The 17981-nt window shown below is 44.5% G+C and overlaps 1 protein-coding gene across 6 annotated transcripts in view; it reads right to left on the bottom strand.

Annotated features, from left to right (window-relative positions):
- Positions 1–4473, bottom strand: part of PAK5 (p21 (RAC1) activated kinase 5) — a 121119-nt gene extending 116646 nt beyond the window's left edge. For 4 of the 6 annotated variants that reach the window (XM_053380642.1, XM_053380648.1, XM_053380643.1 and 1 more), the window contains exon 1: positions 4247–4352. The gene's annotated coding sequence lies outside the window, so the exon portion shown is untranslated. Of the gene's footprint in view, positions 1–4246 lie in introns of all 6 variants that reach the window. The other 2 variants (XM_053380646.1, XM_053380644.1) reach the window with 2 other exon arrangements.
- Positions 4474–17981: the final 13508 nt, after the last annotated feature.

Genomic DNA, 17981 nt, shown 5'->3' with positions numbered 1-17981 from the left:
TAATTTACTCATTTATTCATCTTCTTTAAATATATACTCTTATAAAACTGCAGGTTATTACAAGAATACTGCCAATGTTTTTATCTGTTTATAATTTATCTGTAAATATTCAATAAACCTTTTCCATTCTTTTGTAAAAAAAAATATTGTTATCTCGATTTCTCATTCTTCCGGTAAGTTTCACCATTTCTGCATATTCCATAAGTTTTTGTATCCATTCTTCCTTTGCTGGGACTTCTGCTTCTTTTGATTTTGGGTCAAGTAACATTCTTGCCGCTGTAATGGCATACATGAATAGGCTTCTATACATTTTAGGTTGTTCTGTCCCTATAATTCCCCAAAGAAACATCCTTTTCATTTCATTGTATATCATTTCCCAGTAAGTTTTAACCTTACTACAAGACCACCACATTTGATAAGAAAACTAAAATATCAGGAAGAGGTCTAGGCTAAAACCCTGTTTCCTGTCATCAAACACTCTATATTCCTAGAACTGCCGGATTCCATGTTCTAGAAAACAAGGAACTGGCCATTGTCTGTTTCTTTATCCAAACAAACCAGAGTGTAACCTTAAACCTGTATACTACCTAAGATAAATTAATCTGCACTCCATTTTAAGACTAATACTTCTGCTTGTCTGAGAGGTTTTACGCTTTCCCAGGCTGCTTTCTAGGCATGGAGTTTTCCATTTATCCTGCGCTTTCCCTGGGAAAACCCACTCTTTACTGCCGAATCGAAGGAAACATCAATTTTCTGAAAACCTGGTTGACATTTGCTCCAATTCAGTGGTCAAGAGAGGGCTTCCCCAGGAGCAGGCAGTGGGGCAAATGGGGAAAAGTGTGGAGAAGCACTAATGCAAACTTTTATGGCAGAGGTATAAAAGATGTGGCCCTCCAGTTGTTGAATTCCAATTCCCATCAACCACAGTATGGGCAATGCATATGGACGGTGGGAGATAGAGTTCAACAACATGTGTTCATATAGAAAACTATATGTAAATATTGTACCGGTGCTATTTGACTCCTAGTAAACCTAGACAGGTTAAAAAGCAGAGACATCATCTTGCCAACAAAGGCCTGTATACTTAAAACTATGGTTTTCCCAGTAGTGATGTGTGGAAGTGAGAGCTGGACCATAAAGAAGGCTGATTGCCAAAGAATTGATGCTTTTGAATTATGGTGCTGGAGGAGACTCTTGAGAGGCCAATGGACTGCAAGAAGATCAAACCTATCCATTCTGAAGGAAATCAGCCCTGAGTGCTCACTGGAAGGACAGATCGTGAAGCTGAGGCTCCAATACTTTGGCCACCTTATGAGAAGAGAAGACTCCCTGGAAAAGACCCTGATGTTGGGAAAGATGGAGGGCACAAGGAGAAGGGGACGACAGAGGACGAGATGGTTGGACAGTGTTCTCGAAGCTACCAGCATGAGTTTGACCAAACTGCGGGAGGCAGTGCAAGACAGGAGTGCCTGGCGTGCTCTGGTCCATGGGGTCATGAAGAGTTGGACACGACTATACAACTAAACAACAACAAAACAAGCAAAAATGTATAACAGGTACAAATATCTGCTGGAAATGTAAAGAAAAAGAAGGTGCCTTTTATCATATGTGGTGGTCCTGTAACATAACAATGATATGTTATGGGAAATGATATATAATGAGTTGAAAAAATGTTTAAATTAACTTTTATTTAAAATTTTATTTATTTAAAAGGCTTTTCTATTCGGAATTTTAGGTGCTGACATTCCAAAAGAGCAGGGAAGACTTTTTATATACGCAACAGCAGCCACACAGATGCTACTAGCCCAGAGATGGAAAGAAGATAAAGTCCCTACCAGAGAAGAATGGCAAATTAAACTGTTGGACTATGCCAAAATGGCAAAACTGACCAGAAAGCTCAGGAACCAAGAAGACCCAAACTTTAATAAAGAATGGGGTGGGGGGAGATAATTTATCTTGGAGAACACTGTAAGCAGATGAAAACATTAGCAGGATTTCAATAACACTTGTAATGTAGCAAGTACTATGGAGATAGTGGATTGATATAAAATATGGAGTACTGAATAATATGCAGTTGAAAAGGTTGACAATAGGACCCATGGATGGGAAGATGGGAAGGCCAGAGATTTAGAGGAATTTTAAAATATGGATGTGTATGGTGGTATTGTTATAATTTTATACTTGTAAAATAAAATAAAAATTATTTCATGAAAAAGAGTTCAACAACATGTGGAGGACCACAGGTTCCCACCTTCTCTTTTGGGGCTTTAAAGCAAAATTGGCTTCTTCCCCAAATGTTATGTGGCATTGGAATTGGCCTAATAAAGGTATTGCCCTACTACGCACTTTGGAATTATCACAATAAGAGATCACCATGACATTCCTTTGCCAGCAATAATTTCCTTTTGTCATTCCACTCTCTTGCTGTCTACAGCCTTGTATCTTTCTACAACAAGGTCAGTTGCGATACAGTTGTGGTTTTCTCCCAACCCTACCTCAGGGATAAATTATTCAGAAGTAACTTAGACTTTAAAAAAAGAGAAAAGGATACTGTACTAAAACCCAAACCATCACATCCAGTGATAATTAGGTATCACATGAAGAGTGAGATAAAAGAAGCAGCAAATATCAAAAACAGCTTTTACACTTCACATAAAACAATGGCAGACCTAAGAAGCTTGGAAGTGCATTAAAAAAAGAAAAAAGTCAGCATAATCATAGACTTGGTGTGATCGTCTATTGATTTCATTGGCAAGGCTCCAAGATACCCTGCCCAGTGCATACATTGTGGCTCGTGCTCTCTCAATGAGCTATTCTTAGACTTAAACTCCTGTGCAATATTTGTCTCCTAAAGAAAAGTTGATTCTTAAGCTTGAAACAAAACTTGCTCCCAATGTTCTCTTTTAACCCATCATCGATGTAGTATTATATAAAAATAACTACAAAAGTGAATCTATCTGTTTGGTGTGTTTTTTAAGCAGTTGATGAAGGGTGCGATCCTATGCACATTTACCTCAAAGTAAGCCTCATTGAACACACTGAGCATTACTTTTGAGTAAACCTGTACAGGAGAGTAAAATAATACGTGTTCTACTTAGTGAGAGATAATCTTGTCTTGCTGTTATGCAAAGTTCTCTAAAATAGGCACAAGAGTCCTATTACCTTTCTTGAAATCAGCTGTCCACACAATATTTCCAATATTTATCTGACTGGACGTTTACATTTTTATCTCACCTTGTTTTATGAACAAGGGGATGCACACATTAAATAAAACACATTTTAAAAAAATAAATGCCAGCCATGTATCATCATTCTAAAATAAGCAAGAGTATCAAATCAAAAGAACCAGCAGCTCGCAGTTGAGAAGTACTCTTCATCAGATTCTTAAAAGAGGGCATTGTTTCACTAGGTTTGGGAAGGTGGCGGGGTTTTTTTCCTGGGTTTCCTAACTCCTCAACATCTAAAATGACAAGGTCACAGCAGGGCTTACTGCACAACACACACATGGAGAATATTAAATTTCCTCAGTTTCGAACCGCGCCTTTAATCTGCAAGACCAGAGAATCGCCACGCTCTCCATGCAAGCAGTCACAGCAGTTCCTTAAATCTCCCCCTCCCCTCCCCGCCCAGCACACACACACCCAAAAACATGCTCGCTGGGGTGTGTGTGTGTGCATGCGCGCACACATGTATGCATGCTGCATGTGGCCAACTCTGTGGACAATCCTACCGAAGCATGCAGATTTCTGCAAACAGATAATGTCCGATCCCTAAGACATCGTGTGCACAACAGCCCTACCCAAAAACGCATGGGCACATCCCTCACTAAAGAGCCCTGGTATTCTTTATTTTTTATTCTTTTTTGCAGGGGTGAGGGGGTGCTTCCTTGGCAGCTCAGACCATGCTGGAAATGAGAGAGCTGGGATAGCCTCTAATCTACACACCCCACGGTCTTCCACACCCACAGACGCCTCCCATCCTTCCAAGAGCGCATCTTCCCTCTAGAAAAAGGGAGCCAGCGCTGCCTTCGGGAGAGCGAGGCTCTTCCGTCCCCCGAGGAAGCTGACAAAGGCAGTGGCAACCCGGGGTACCCACTCTCCTCCATCCTCCTTCCTCCCATCCCACATCCTCTCCAGGTAGAGGCTACTGATGCTGCCCGCTGGCCCTCGGGATGCTGCGGCTGGGAATGGTCCTCGCGCAGGAACCAGCCTTTCTCCCCATCCCCGCGGAAGCCTGTCGCGCTTACCTAAAGGCTGCCGGCTGGTTGTCAAGCGAGCTCCGGCCGCCCCGGCGCCTCCGTTACATCGCTCCGAGCGCCATGTTCGTGCTCGCCGAGGCTTGTCACTAGCAAGAGGCAAGGCAGCACCACAGCTCGGCGGCTCCGGCTCTGATGTTGCTGTTGCTGCTGCTGCTGCTGCTGTTACATCCGGGCTGCCGCCGGCCAAAGAGCTCCAGCTCGCCTCGTAGCGGCGATCCGAGGAGATGCTGCGGCTAGGCGAGGCGCGCAAGAAACGCGCCCTGCGCACTGGGGGGGAGCGAGGTGCGCGCGCCAGGCGGGTATGTGTGCCATCCGCCCCGCCCCGCCGCCTCTTCTTCAAGCCGCAATGAGAGAGACAGAGATCATTAGGGGCCCAAATGATGCCTAAAGAGGAGGGTTGCCTTGGCTTTTCGCTGTTCTGAATTTCAGTTTATTTCTCCCTTGTTATATTTTTTACCATAGTGTTTCTTTTTCGTATATAAATTTGTTTGGTTTTTCAGATTAAAATTTTACGGTATATATAAAATTTTATTTATTTGGTTTTTCAGATTTAAAATTTTACCGCCACGGATCAAACATACAAAATAAAAACAAGATTCCAAGGAATCTCCTGGACTTCCCCCCTCCCTTTTGTGGGTCCTATTCTTAATCATTTCCTCCCGCATCTTTTATACTAATCCAAATCTTTTACCTCTCCATTGTATCCAAAATTCACCATTAAACTACAAGTGATATTCCAATCCGACTAACGATTTTAACTGTTTACAGTGGTCTTTAAGATAAGTTATAAATTTCCCCCATTCCTTATTAAAAATTTGGTCTTCCTGATTTCTGACTCTTCCAGTCATTTTAGCCATTTCCGCATAATCCATCAATTTGATCCGCTGTTCTTCTCTGGTAGGGACATTATCTTCTTTCCATCTCCCTTTGTTATTATTAATGTACCCTCCAACATTTCTCCAATGAAAATAGGGACGACCCATTCCTCCTCCGTCAGCATCATCAATACCCCACCTGTCTGACTAGGTCGCTCCAGCCATGGCTTCCAACACAATAAAACATTAAACATAAAAACACCTTCCCAATATAGGGCTTGGGGGTCAGATAACTCCATACCCTCCAACATTTCTCTGATGCAAAAAGGGACAGGAAAGTGGGACATTCCAGGATCAGATCAGAAACTGGAATGGCTTCTGTAAATCCAAGACTGTCCCTGGTAAATAGGGTCTGCATTAAAGGCTGGAGAGAAGATTTGCCGAGCAAGAGAAGGCAAACCACAAGCAGCAGCTAGGGAGGAAGTCCCTGTGCGGTGCAAGTCAATGAGCTGTTGGTTCCACCAGGTTGGCAGGACTATTAACATCATTACCGATCATTTGTGATATGAAACTGATCATTTGTGATATGAAGACTTCTCCTTCAGCCCAGGCTAGGCTTTGTTGGAAAAGTTAATGTTGTAAGGAAGTGATGGGGGGGGCACACATGTCAGGAAGATCTCTCTTCAGCTCAACTTCACATCTGCCAAGTATTTTTCTCTGGCTGGAACTCTGATAATGGTTCTGAATTGCAGTGATGGGGATAGCAGGGCCGGCAGCTGCATCAGGCAGCAGATGCTGAGGTAGCAGGAGTGGCCAGGGCTATGAGTACAATGTGATGGTTTGTTGTTGTTTAGTCATTTAGTCGTGTCCGACTCTTCATGACCCAATGGACCAGAGCATGCCAGGCACTCCTGTCTTCCACTGCCTCCCGCAGTTTGGTCAAACTCATGCTGGTAGCTTCGAGAACACTGTCCAACCATCTCATCCTTTGCCATCCCATTCTCCTTGTGCCCTCAATCTTTCCCAACATCAGGGTCTTTTCCAGGGAGTCTTCTCTTAAGTCCAGTCAAAGGCAACTATGGGGTTGAGGCACTCATCTCTCAGGCTGAGGGAGCCGGCGTTTGTCCACAGACAGGTTTCTGGGTCATTGTCCAGCATGACTAAACCGCTTCTGGTGCAAAGGAACACCGTGACGGAAACCAGAGTGCACCGAAACGCCATTTACCTTCCTGCCACAGTGGTACCTATTTATTATTGTATTGAACTTTATTACGGCCATTGGCCCATCACACGACAGTTTCCCATACCAACATAATGTACTTAAACCTCCAAATTTAAAACCGCCAAAACTTACAAAAACAGACAAGAACCAAAGCAAAACAAAAACAAAAGACCAACATCATACAATAAATTTGTAACATAAACATCGCCCTCTACTCATAAATTAGTAGAAGACATCAATGGTGATATCACCTAATTACATCCTAAAACATAGATCATAGTTTAGAGGGATTATCCGAGCCGCACAGGAGTCCGTTTCTCTTCTTTAGGGATAGAACGCTGATCAAGAATCTGGCAACCATGAGTAATCTTAGGGGGTCATCATCATTTAATAGATATCTCAGTTTGGCTTCATTCGTATCATCGGCAATTCCCTTTAGATATTGAGCAAGAAACTTGCTCCTGGCCGATGAGTGAAATGCACAATCAAAAATTATGTGATGCAACGATTCCGGTGCCCCACAATTACAATCACATAAGAGGGATATCTGTCCATTGGAGAATCTATTTCTCAGCACGTTCGATGGGAAGGTGTTGAATCTTGCCTTTACAAAGGCATATCTATGAGCCGAAGAAGTTAAGGAATTCAAATAGTTTGGGAGCCTTAAGAGGGGTAATAAACCAAGGTTTAGAGGTGAGCAGGTACCATTGCCCAAGACCATTTTCTGCTGCAAGTCCATCTCCTCTAGTTTACAGGTTACTGTTCTTTTAGCTGGAACTATATCCTGCTCTAGTAATTTGGATGGGGAGATTCCCATTGCACTGGCATTGAACTGGCATGCTTTCAAATTGCTAGGTGGCAGGAGCTGGGACAGAGCAACGGGAGCTCACCCCGTTGAGGGGATTCAAACCACCGACCTTCTGATCAGCAAGCCCAAAAGGCTCAGTGGTTTAGACCACAGCACCACCTGAGTCCCTAACCCTTAGACAAACCTACTGCCCTCAAGTACAGTGGGAGACACTGCCCTTTCTTCAGTGACATTTCTCTGAACAGACCTTGGATGGGGATGGGCGTTTCTCAGTGCTTCAGCCCCAAGATCCTTTGTGCCACCACTTGTGTAGCCAGGGATGCCATATTTCAAAAAGTGAATATCCGGACAGAAAAGTTGTTGAAATTGCAAAGAAATTGGACGTTTTGGAGCAAATCGGCAAAAACGAAACTGCCAACATGGGCTGCTATATGTCTGAAGTTTCCCAGACTTTTTGCCGATTTCCGCCTAGGCACACTGCTTGCAGCTGCAGTATTCTGGATATGTCCGGAAAATTCTGGATGTATGGCAACCCTAGGAGTCGCAAATTGAATTATATCCTAGGCTGCCACCTGCATCCAATGTTGCCGCCTTGATTAACTTACGGAATGTTTGCCTTGCCATATTTTGAGCTTGCTGTGGGGTTTTCTTTAATAAGTTCTTGCAGGCAGTTAATGAATGCTCTTATGGAATTTGAGGCATGCCATTCAAATTTAGGGGTTTCTTTTTTCCCCAGCCAGTACACACTGGAACTCAGTTCTGGCCCCTCTCAGGTGGGCACCGTTGCCATTATAAGACAGCAAGGGAGGCCTTCATGGTGAGTTGCAGACGATACCTTTAGTGATCTGGAGTCAGTGCAGGGAAACAAATCAGGTAATGGGCATGGTCTGCACGACAATGTGAGAATGCAACTTGAAACTCAGCAGGTGGGAGGGAAGGAGGGAGGACCTCTTGACATTTCAAGCCGCTAATGTCCCTTTTGACTGCACAGGGAGTGTGAAATATTCCAAATCTGCAGAACCATTGTTGGTTTCCTGTGGCGATGGCCCAAACCCAGCAGGATCCAGCCAGCAGATTTATGCCTGGTGCCACCTAACACTGGTGTATCACCTGGTAGACTCTGTAAAATGCAGCAACATCTTAGCGTGCTTTCTATTTAATCAGCAGAACTGAGGGACTGAGGCCAAAACTGGACAGATCTCCAGGTCCTGCAGAAGTAAACCTTCCGATTACTACAAGACACAAATATCATCCCCACAAACACAGAAACTTTTTCTCTCTCTGCGAACTGCATCCTGCAAGTTACTTCTTTTCTCGGCAGCACTTCTATGAAATCTTTGGTATCGTGGGGCAAATCTATACTGGCAAGGCATCTGCCTGATCAGAAGCAGCATGCTCTGCTGTCTTGAAGCAATGGGATTTGTGAAGTGCAAGTAAGTAACACTGTGCAAGCTATTCACTGCAGAAAATGACTATACCTTCACTCTACAAACCTAGCAATTTTATTTGCAAGGCAGCTTTCTAGAATCTGAAGTATTCCCTATTGTGAGTTCACCTCATGCTTGGTTTCCTTTTGTTGAAAGCTATTCCTTCCGAAACTTAATTGCCATTGTGAAGCTTTCTCCTTTTGTACCCGTCGAGCTCTCCACCGCTCAGCTGTTGAGATGTTGGGGAAACTTTGCCAACCAGAGAGGACCACTTAGCACATGCCATTTTTCTACATGTAGGTAACTCCATAGAAGTATATTGCTTATTTATTACATTTTATCCCATCATTTTTTTCCTCCAAGTTGCTCGTGGACATTGCTCTCCCCTTCCCCATTTTATCATCACAATGCCCCAATGAGGTTAGTTAGCCCGAGAGGTTGTGACAGGACCAAGGTAACACTGCATATTATCTAGAAAGATACAAAAATACCATTGTGGACCCATTCACACTGCCCTGCACCCCAGAGGGAGAGTCCAAGATGGGGATAGGTGTAAACAAACTGGACAAGACAACGTTCTGGGATGTAAAATTGGCCACGACTTTCATTGATTACTGATGCACGTAGGCTTTGACTCAGGCATTGGTTCTTTATATCCATTCTCAGCCTCCAGATGGAGGGCTGATGCTTAAGCAGTGCCATGCCTGGGATTTTGACACCTCCTCAAGATACGGGTCCACTGGGGTGGCCCTCTATGGTCCATCTGTCCCACGCTTGGCTTCTGGACAGAGACTTCCATTTCAACCCCTATAACAGAGTGCTCTGAAATCGCACCTGCTTGAAGAAGCATCACGACTCCCAGGCTATCTGCCTGGTGAAATCAGAGATGCAGAAAGCTTCTCCCAGTTCTTTTATTTAAATCAACAGAATGCACAGAGAGACCGTGAATTATTCTCAGTCTTGAGTGCCCCTTGCAGCACTTCCTAACCCCTCCTTACTGCCTAAGGTGGCTGGAGACGGAATCTTTCTGTCTCTGTTTAGCCTTCTGCTCGAAGATGCAAAGGGATTGCCTGGTCCTCAGAGAAGGAGGAGGTTCTACCAGACTTTCAAATGATGTAGTATCCACGTCTGCTGTGCTGTTTCTCCCACTCCCAGAGTCCTGTCTCTGTTCATGACTAAAGCATCTGCTTCCTGCCAACCTAGCAGCTTGAAAGCAAGCCAGTGCATGTAGATAAATAGGTACCACTGCGGTGGGAAGGTAAACAGCGTTTCCATGCTCTCTGGCTTCCGTCACGCTCTCCTGTTGCACCAGAAGTGGTTTAGTCATGCTGGCCTCATGATCCAGAAAGCTGTCTGTGGACGAACGCAGGTTCCCTTGGCCTGAAGCGAGATGAGTGCCGCAACCCGATAGTCGCCTTTGACTGGACTTAACCATCCAGGGGTCCTTTCCCTTTCCCTTTACCAAAGCATCTGCTAGCTTGCTCCTCTTCCTCATTCTGCATTATTTCCCAGCTCTTTGCTTCATCTTCTTCTGGGGTGTGTCCTGTTTCCCACCACCATGAAGCTGGGTCCATACTATCGACATCTTCCTCCTGCCCGGAAACCTTGAGGTGGAGGTTTCTACCACTCCTCCTCAGCTGCCCAGTCCCTGACTGGTAAGGGTTCCACTTCACCCTGACCCAATATTAAAATAAGAGATTCCACCCTGATGCCTTATCTGCCAAAAGTTGTACCATTGTGTAAAGCTTCCGGGTCATGTGGCCAGCATGACCAAGCCACTTCTGGTGAACCAGAGCAGTGCATGGAAATGCTGTTTACCTTCCCACCGGAGCTGTACCTATTTATCTACTTGCACTTTGACGTGCTTTCGAACTGCTAGGTTGGCAGGAGCAGGGACGGAGCAATGGGAGCTCACCCCGTCGCGGGGATTCGAACTGCCGACTTTCTGATTAGCAAGCCCTAGGCTCTGTGGTTTAGACCCCAGCACCACCCACGTGTAAAAACCATAAAATAGTCAATATTATTGGATGCCCAGCATAGAGTCCTTGACTGATTCAACAGCCAGTCCCTCTTCACAAGGAACTCTGGGAACTGTAGCTCTATGCAGAGAATCAGAGTCTGGTAACCAACTCTCAGCACCCTTAACAAAGAACAGCTCCCAAAAATCTTTGGGGGAAGCTATGACTGTTTCATGTGGCATCATAGTGCTTAAGTGTATAGTGTGAATGTGGCCGCAATGACACCCGACCCATCCAGTATTTAGGTGCCTCCCATCACTCTTTCCACTTGGCTAGGAATTAAATAAATACAGTGGTACCTCGGGTTACATACGCTTCAGGTTACAGACTCCGCTAACCCAGAAATAGTGCTTCAGGTTAAGAACTTTGCTTCAGGATGAGAACAGAAATCGTGCTCCTGCGGCACGGCGGCAGCAGGAGCACGATTAGCTAAAGTGGTGCTTCAGGTTAAGAACAGTTTCAGGTTAAGAACGGACCTCCGGAACGAATTAAGTACTTAACCTGAGGTACCACTGTATTGGAAATAGTGCTTGAATTTGCAGAATTGCAAAAATGGCAAAGAGAATTAAAACCTTGATAAATGTAATAAAATTGACTTAATCTCTCTTTAAAAAAAAAGTCTGAATCAATTATTTGAGGCTTCCCCCCCCCCGCCCCAGCTAGTAACTAGGTATCCAGCCATCATGTCAGAGCGCCCAGTGAAACTGATAGCTAAGACATCAAAGTCCTTAACTGCTGGTTAAGCACTAAGAGGATTAATGTAGCAAGGTATAAATTCATCACATCCTGAAAAGATAGATCTTGGAGTACTTGTCAAAACGTATGTATCTTCCTATTTGATTGGCAGGTGAGAGAAATAATATGCAGATAGTGGTGCCCTTCCCTCTTCCTGTTAGTCTCAAATACTTGTGGAATGCCCTCCCATCAGATGTCAAGGAAATAAACAACTATCTGACTTTTAGAAGACATCTGAAGGCAGCCCTGTTTACGGAAGTTTTTAATGTTTGATGTTTTATTGTATTTTTAATGTTCTGTTGGGAGCCGCCCAGAGTGGCTGGGGAAACCCAGCCAGATGGGCGGGGTATATATAATACATTTATTATTATTATCATTATTAAACTTCCCTCCCTCCTTCCATCTTTCCATCCTTCCATCCTTCCTTCCTTCTTCTATTAACTTTTCAGTTCTGATCTTGGCTTCATCTTCCAACCCTTATGAAACTTAACACCCTTTATACTGTTGCATATATAGAATTATAAATATATTAGTTCAGTGGTAGTCACAGAAGTGTATGGGGTCTTAGGGGAGGAGTGGTACCTCTGGTGAGGGACATGTTGTGCTTGTTCTAGGGTAGTTTGTCCACCTTTGGCCCCCACTCTACACTCAGCTCTGACCTGTGGCTTCCATGCAACAATGGCCACACCCCAGGAAACAACTTCGACTGGCCAGCTAAACCAAGTGAGCCAATGGGTCTCAAATCCTCAGGGAGTTCCTCTGCAAGACGCTGGCTTCTTCACATGCTGTAGAGGGATGTGAGAGACAGATGGGGCTCATCAATCTGGGAAGATAACCCATCTAGGAGAAGGAAAACTCTGATCCTAAATCTCTGCTGCCTTGCAGGATATCTTCAGGAGAAGAAAAGGCTAAGGAGTAAGTCCTACACAAATCCGGAGTGGAGTCCCTAAGACAGTTGGATGGCGCCTTTTAAAAATGTAAACTATATGAAAATTTAAGCATTAAGAGCGCACAAATGCTTCTGAAGATCAAATTAGAGTCAGAGGAATTCTTGATTTACCTCCACCTATCTAAAGGTCAGCTTTGAGGAATTCAGAATATCTCAGGACGAAAATGGCCTTAACTGGAATCTGGCTAAATAAAATGTAGAATGTAGTAGGCTTCTCAAAAGCTAATAGCCATATATATATATATATATATATATATATATATATATATATATATATGGACCCCTGACCATTAGGTCCAGTCATGGATGACTCTGGGGTTGCAGCGCTCCTCTCGCTTTACTGGCTGAGAGAGCAGGCTTGCAGCTTCCAGGTCATGTGACCACCATGACTAAGCTGCTTCTGGCAAACCAGAGCAGCACACGGAAACGCCGTTTACCTTCCCGCCGGAGTGGTATCTCCTTGCACTTTGACGTGCTTTGAACTGCTAGGTTGGCAGGAGCAGGGACTGAGCAATGGGAGCTCACCCCATCGTGGGAATTCAAACTGCTGACCTTCTGATCAGCAAGCCCTAGGCTCTGTGATTTAACCCACAGTGCTACCCGCGTCCATACACACACACACACACACACACAGAGAGAGAGAGAGAGAGAGAGAGAGAGAGAGAGAGAGAGAGAGAGAGGTACCTCGGGTTACAAACGCTTCAGGTTATGTGTTTTCAGGTTGCGGACCGTGGGAAACCTGGAAGTACCAGAAAGGGTTACTTCCAGGTTCTGCTGCTTGTGCATGCACAGAAGTGCTAAATTGCACTTTGCACATGCACAGAAGCAAGCACCAAATCACGTCACGCACGTGCACAGACGCAGCACTGCAGGTTATGAACACTGTGGGTTGCAGACATGCCTCCGTCACAGATTACGTCCACAACCCGAGGTTCCACTGTATATTCCATGTTCAGAGGCAGTTGCTGTGGCGTAAACAACAGGAGTTATATTGCCCTCCCAGCCTGCTTCTTGACTTCCCAAAAGCACCCAAATGACTGCTGTGAGAAACAAGACGTTGGGCTCTTGGTCTGATCCAGCATACCTGTAGTACACATGCAAGCTACTTGAGTTTGCTCCAGATTGTATCTGTCTCCATGCAGGCCAGCAATGCACCACATGGGCAATCACAGCGGAAATATCCAACTCCTCAAAATGGGACAGTGTATTGAAAATTGCAGTAGATGAGTCTTATAGACAGTCATTCAACAAAACCAAGTGATTCATCATGTGGAGACATATATCATCCATGGTCTCATCTTGTCTGATCTTCAGTCTAAAGCTGAGTGTAGCATCAGAAAACCTAAAAGGGCGATGAAGGTACACCCAGTGCAAGAGGATGCATTTTTGATAATAGAAACTGCAGTCAGAAATAAAGCTGTAAGCAGAGGGGGCTGAATATTTTAAGTGAACAGCAAATAACTTTAATTAGGGTCTCTGCAGGGTTGCAAGTCTGCAGAGCTCTAATTAAAGAAAAACCAGAAGCAAGCAAGTGAGCAAAGAAGATATCTTATCTAGCTTGGCAGTGTTCTCCAAATGCTTCCCACTCTCAAGGAACGGAACAAAGACTATGAGAAGGTGCCTGCAGATAGATTTGAACCTGTGTACCTGTGATCTTTTCAACAAAAATCTGCAAAGGAAAAGAAAATAACTTGCCAAGGGTGCTTGCTTCAAAAGACCAGTCTTGGAGATGGTTTCAAATACGTTCGCATTATTAATTTTAACCTGTAGATAGGGATGGAGGAGGAATTTGATTCAGGTCACATGTAAAGGTGAGCCTACCAAATTTGTACTTTCTGAGGGTGGGGTGCACAAACCAAAACACAGTCACCTTTCAAAATTTGTACTTCTCTGAATTGTGCAATGCAGTTCTCCAGCCAAGTAATGTGTTCAAAAATGCAGGTGCACAAAGATGTATCTATTAGGAGAAGCAGGAATTTTGAAGGGCAGCTATGCTTTGCTATTGACATTGTTTCAGAAAGTGCCAACTAGGTAGGGTCACCTTTAAATAAGAACTGAATCAAATTTATCCCCCATCACCTGGATTCTGGAGGAGAGGGTTGCTTAAATATATGTTTACACAGTCCATATCTCACTGCAGGGAATATTTCGTTGGACTGGTCATGTTGTGCGGATGCCTGATGATCGTCTTCCAAAGCAACTATTCTATGACGAACTTAAAAATAGAAAGCGTAATGCTGGTGGCCAACAAAAGAGGTTTAAAGACTGTCTCAAGTCAAATTGTTGGTATAAGCACCAACAATTGAGAAACACTGGCCTGTGAGTGCTCCAGTTGGAGAACAGCCTTTTCCAAAGGTGTCGTGGGCTTTGAAGACACTTGAACTCAGGACGCAAGGGGAAAATGTGCTAGGAGGAAAGCACGCTTGGCAAATCTACACTGTGATCAGCTCCTGCCCGGAAACCTATGTCCCCACTGTGGAAGGACGTGTGGATCCAGAATTGGCCTCCACAGTCACTTAGGGACTCATTGTTAAAACCGTGTTGATGGAAGACAATCTTACTCGGCTACGAGTGATCGCCAAAGAAGAAGAAGAAGCAGCGGATAGCATAAATTATTACCATATTGGCCTGAATATAAGCCGTACCCGAATATAAACCTCACCTTTAAAATTCAAAGGGGGGTGGGGGAGAGAAAATAAGACAATACCCAAATATAAGCTGCTCCCTTAAAATTCCCCAGGCACTCACACCTGTTCCATTTTACCGTATGTCTGTTTCAGCAGCGATATCATAAAAGCCCATTTTTGTAAGGTCTCAAATTTAAGCTGCACTTTAACTTTTCGCGATCAGAATTTGGAAAAAAGGTGAGGTTTATATTCAGGCCAATATGGTATCTGTTGCGTGAACTTTGCAGTGTTTCCTTTTGTCTGTCATGAACCTACAAATCTTAGGTTAGCGGCCAGCAATGCTACAGTTTGCTATGCAATTGGACCATGGGGTTGTTTGTGCACTCTGTGTAGGTTTTCTGCTGCGCACAATGTGAGAAATAACAAGCTTGATCTGATAATGGAAATATGACGGAAACAGGTGCTGCCACTTTACCCAAGGTGGGGCAGGGGCAGAATGAATAAATAAAGAACTGCAGGGAATATGTGTTTTTCCTAGTGGAAAGATATCTGATTTGTTTCACTTCATAATAATAATTAAACATACGACCAGCATTTCGAACCTGTTATCCCACTGCAGCAAGTTTCCATCTGGTGGGGGGAAATGGTAGGATGAAATAGTTAACATTATTTGGAAGGGACACATGATTTGTGCTTCGTTTGTAATATGTAGTTAGTCCCGCTTTTCTGGCCAAATTCTCGACTCCTGCAAAAATGAGCAATTGCTGGGGGTCTCAGTATAAGCATACTGGTTTACATTTGCTGATAACTTGGGTAACTCTTGCCAGTCTCATGGCAGCAAAAGTTCTCAGCTGCAGTGTGGTTTGCTTGGTTTGTTGCAATTAGGGCCAGCCCTAACATTAGGCAGGGGTGTGTTTGGGTAAACTGGGGTCCTCCAGTTGTTACATCCCTAACTGCTATCCATGACTGCTGGGGCTGATGGGAATTGGAGTCTAGAAACACCTGCCTCAGTTAGCGGATATATTGATGGATGGGGAACAGCAGGGAGCACAATCCTGACCTTTGCCTCAGGCCGCAAAAGATTTCTGGCCAGCTCTGGTTGTTATATCTTACGTAAAGGGACAGGGGTGGCGCTGTGGTTTAAACCACTGAGCCTCTTGGGCTTGCTGAGTGGAAGGCTGGCGGTTCGAATCCTCGTGACGGGGTGAGCTCCTGTTGCTCTGCCTCAGCTCCTGCTAACCTAGCAGTTCAAAAGCACACCAGTGCAAGTAGATAAATAGGTACCACTGCGGCAGGAAGGTAAATGGCGTTTCCATGTGCTCTGGTTTCTGTCACGGTGTTCCGTTGTGCCTGAAATGGTTTAGTCATGTTGGCCACATGACCCAGAAAGCTGTCTGTGGACAAACACTGACTCCCTTGGCCTGAAGCGAGATGAATACCACAATTCCATAGCCACCTTTGACTGGACTTAACCGTCCAGGGGTTCTTTACCTTTACCTTTTTTTACCTATATCCTATGTGTACATTGACACTCTACTCCTCAAACATGTTGACTGTTGTGACTTCCTCCCAATGAAACATGTGAGGGCACTGAGAATTCTTTATATCAATAGTTGTGACAGAATTGGAATTCCCACGGTCTCTTTAGCGGATGCTATAATATGGTCCAATACCTTGGCATATTTCAAAAGCATTTCATGGATGAATTATGACTACTGAGCCTCACTAATGTACAAAAAGATACCATTTTGCCTGAAACATTTTCTTTCCTTTTTTTCTTTCTTCAAGAGAATGAAAAAAGGCCAAGCCAATTCTTCTCAATAAAGTAGTAAATCAAAGTCTGGACTATGCTACTTCAGGCTGCAGCCTGAGTGTACTCTTCCATGGGGGCAATTACACACAGAAAAATTGAAGTCGGGGAGGAGCTTTCTAGACTAGGGTCCTTGCGTGTCGAGGTCCCCAAGCCACCCCCTAAATAAATCACAATTCACACAGAATTTTTGTTTAAGGTTTTTGGCATAATTTTGGCCACAACTTTATTAAAATACATAAATGTGAGTGGTTGCTTAGGCATTGGTTATGACAGAACTGACTTCTGGATTCCAGCGAAAGCCAGTAAGGGAAAACAATATTGGGGGGAAATGGAGCTAAGCCACAGGCCCTCACCTCTCCCCGCATGCTCCCAGGGGCTTGAACAGCCCTAGCCCCTTGCCGGGGATACGGACAAATGTATGGCAAACCCCTTGATTCCTTTAACGGAATTCCCTTGCAGCAGCAGCATTGGAGGGGCAGGCACAGCCAACTCTTACCCCTCCACCAACCAAATTTTAACCAATGCCTAACCGCAACATTACAAGTTGTGACGATTTGCTATGCAGTAGGCAAAAACCAAACGGCACCAGCCAATCTGCCAAATGGACAAAATTCCTACCAGGCCCCTGCCCCAAAAGCAGATGACCCCATGACAGGCATAGCAAGGTCAAAAGCAACAGCCCTAAATTAGGGAAGGTGGGCAGGCGATCCGATGCACTCAGCAAAAGAGACTGAAAAAAGCTGTGTGCCAAGAATATATCACCTTTGGGCCAACCCTCTAAATGGTAACATCAGAATCTCCCCAACAACCCAAATTGGCCCAATCACAGTCATGGACATCCAAATGGTCCCGCCCAGTAACCAAGAGGGGGTGTCCTGTTAGACCCCACCGCCACACATGCTCTCCATGAAGGAGAACACGCTTTCTTCCTGGCATGATAGTGTTCTAAGTTCGGGGCAATTTTTGTTTATGCAATATAGCCATTTGAGCCCCTACTTGTATTGGGAAATGAGACAGCTCAGATTCAGCTTTGTAACCTCTGTGGAAACTAGCACTAGGACACAGCATGGCAGTCCTGTCCTGTCCTGTCCCCCCACCGATATAAGAAGCTGTCATACATCAGATGAGACTGTCCATGTACCCCAGTGTTTCCCAAACTTGGGTCTCCAGCTGTTTTCGGACTACAATTCCCATCTTCCCTGACCACAGGTCTTGCTAGCTAGGGATGATGGGAGCTGTAGTCCAAAAACATCTGGAGACCCAAGTTTGGGAAACACTGGTGTAATCCAATATTGCATCCTCTGACTGG

This window comes from Podarcis raffonei, chromosome 3, assembly GCF_027172205.1.
Source record: "Podarcis raffonei isolate rPodRaf1 chromosome 3, rPodRaf1.pri, whole genome shotgun sequence".
In the NCBI taxonomy this organism is placed as follows: Eukaryota; Metazoa; Chordata; class Lepidosauria; order Squamata; family Lacertidae; genus Podarcis; species Podarcis raffonei.
The sequence above is the reverse complement of the archived record's forward strand: the minus strand, read 5'-3'. Positions and strand labels throughout refer to the sequence as shown.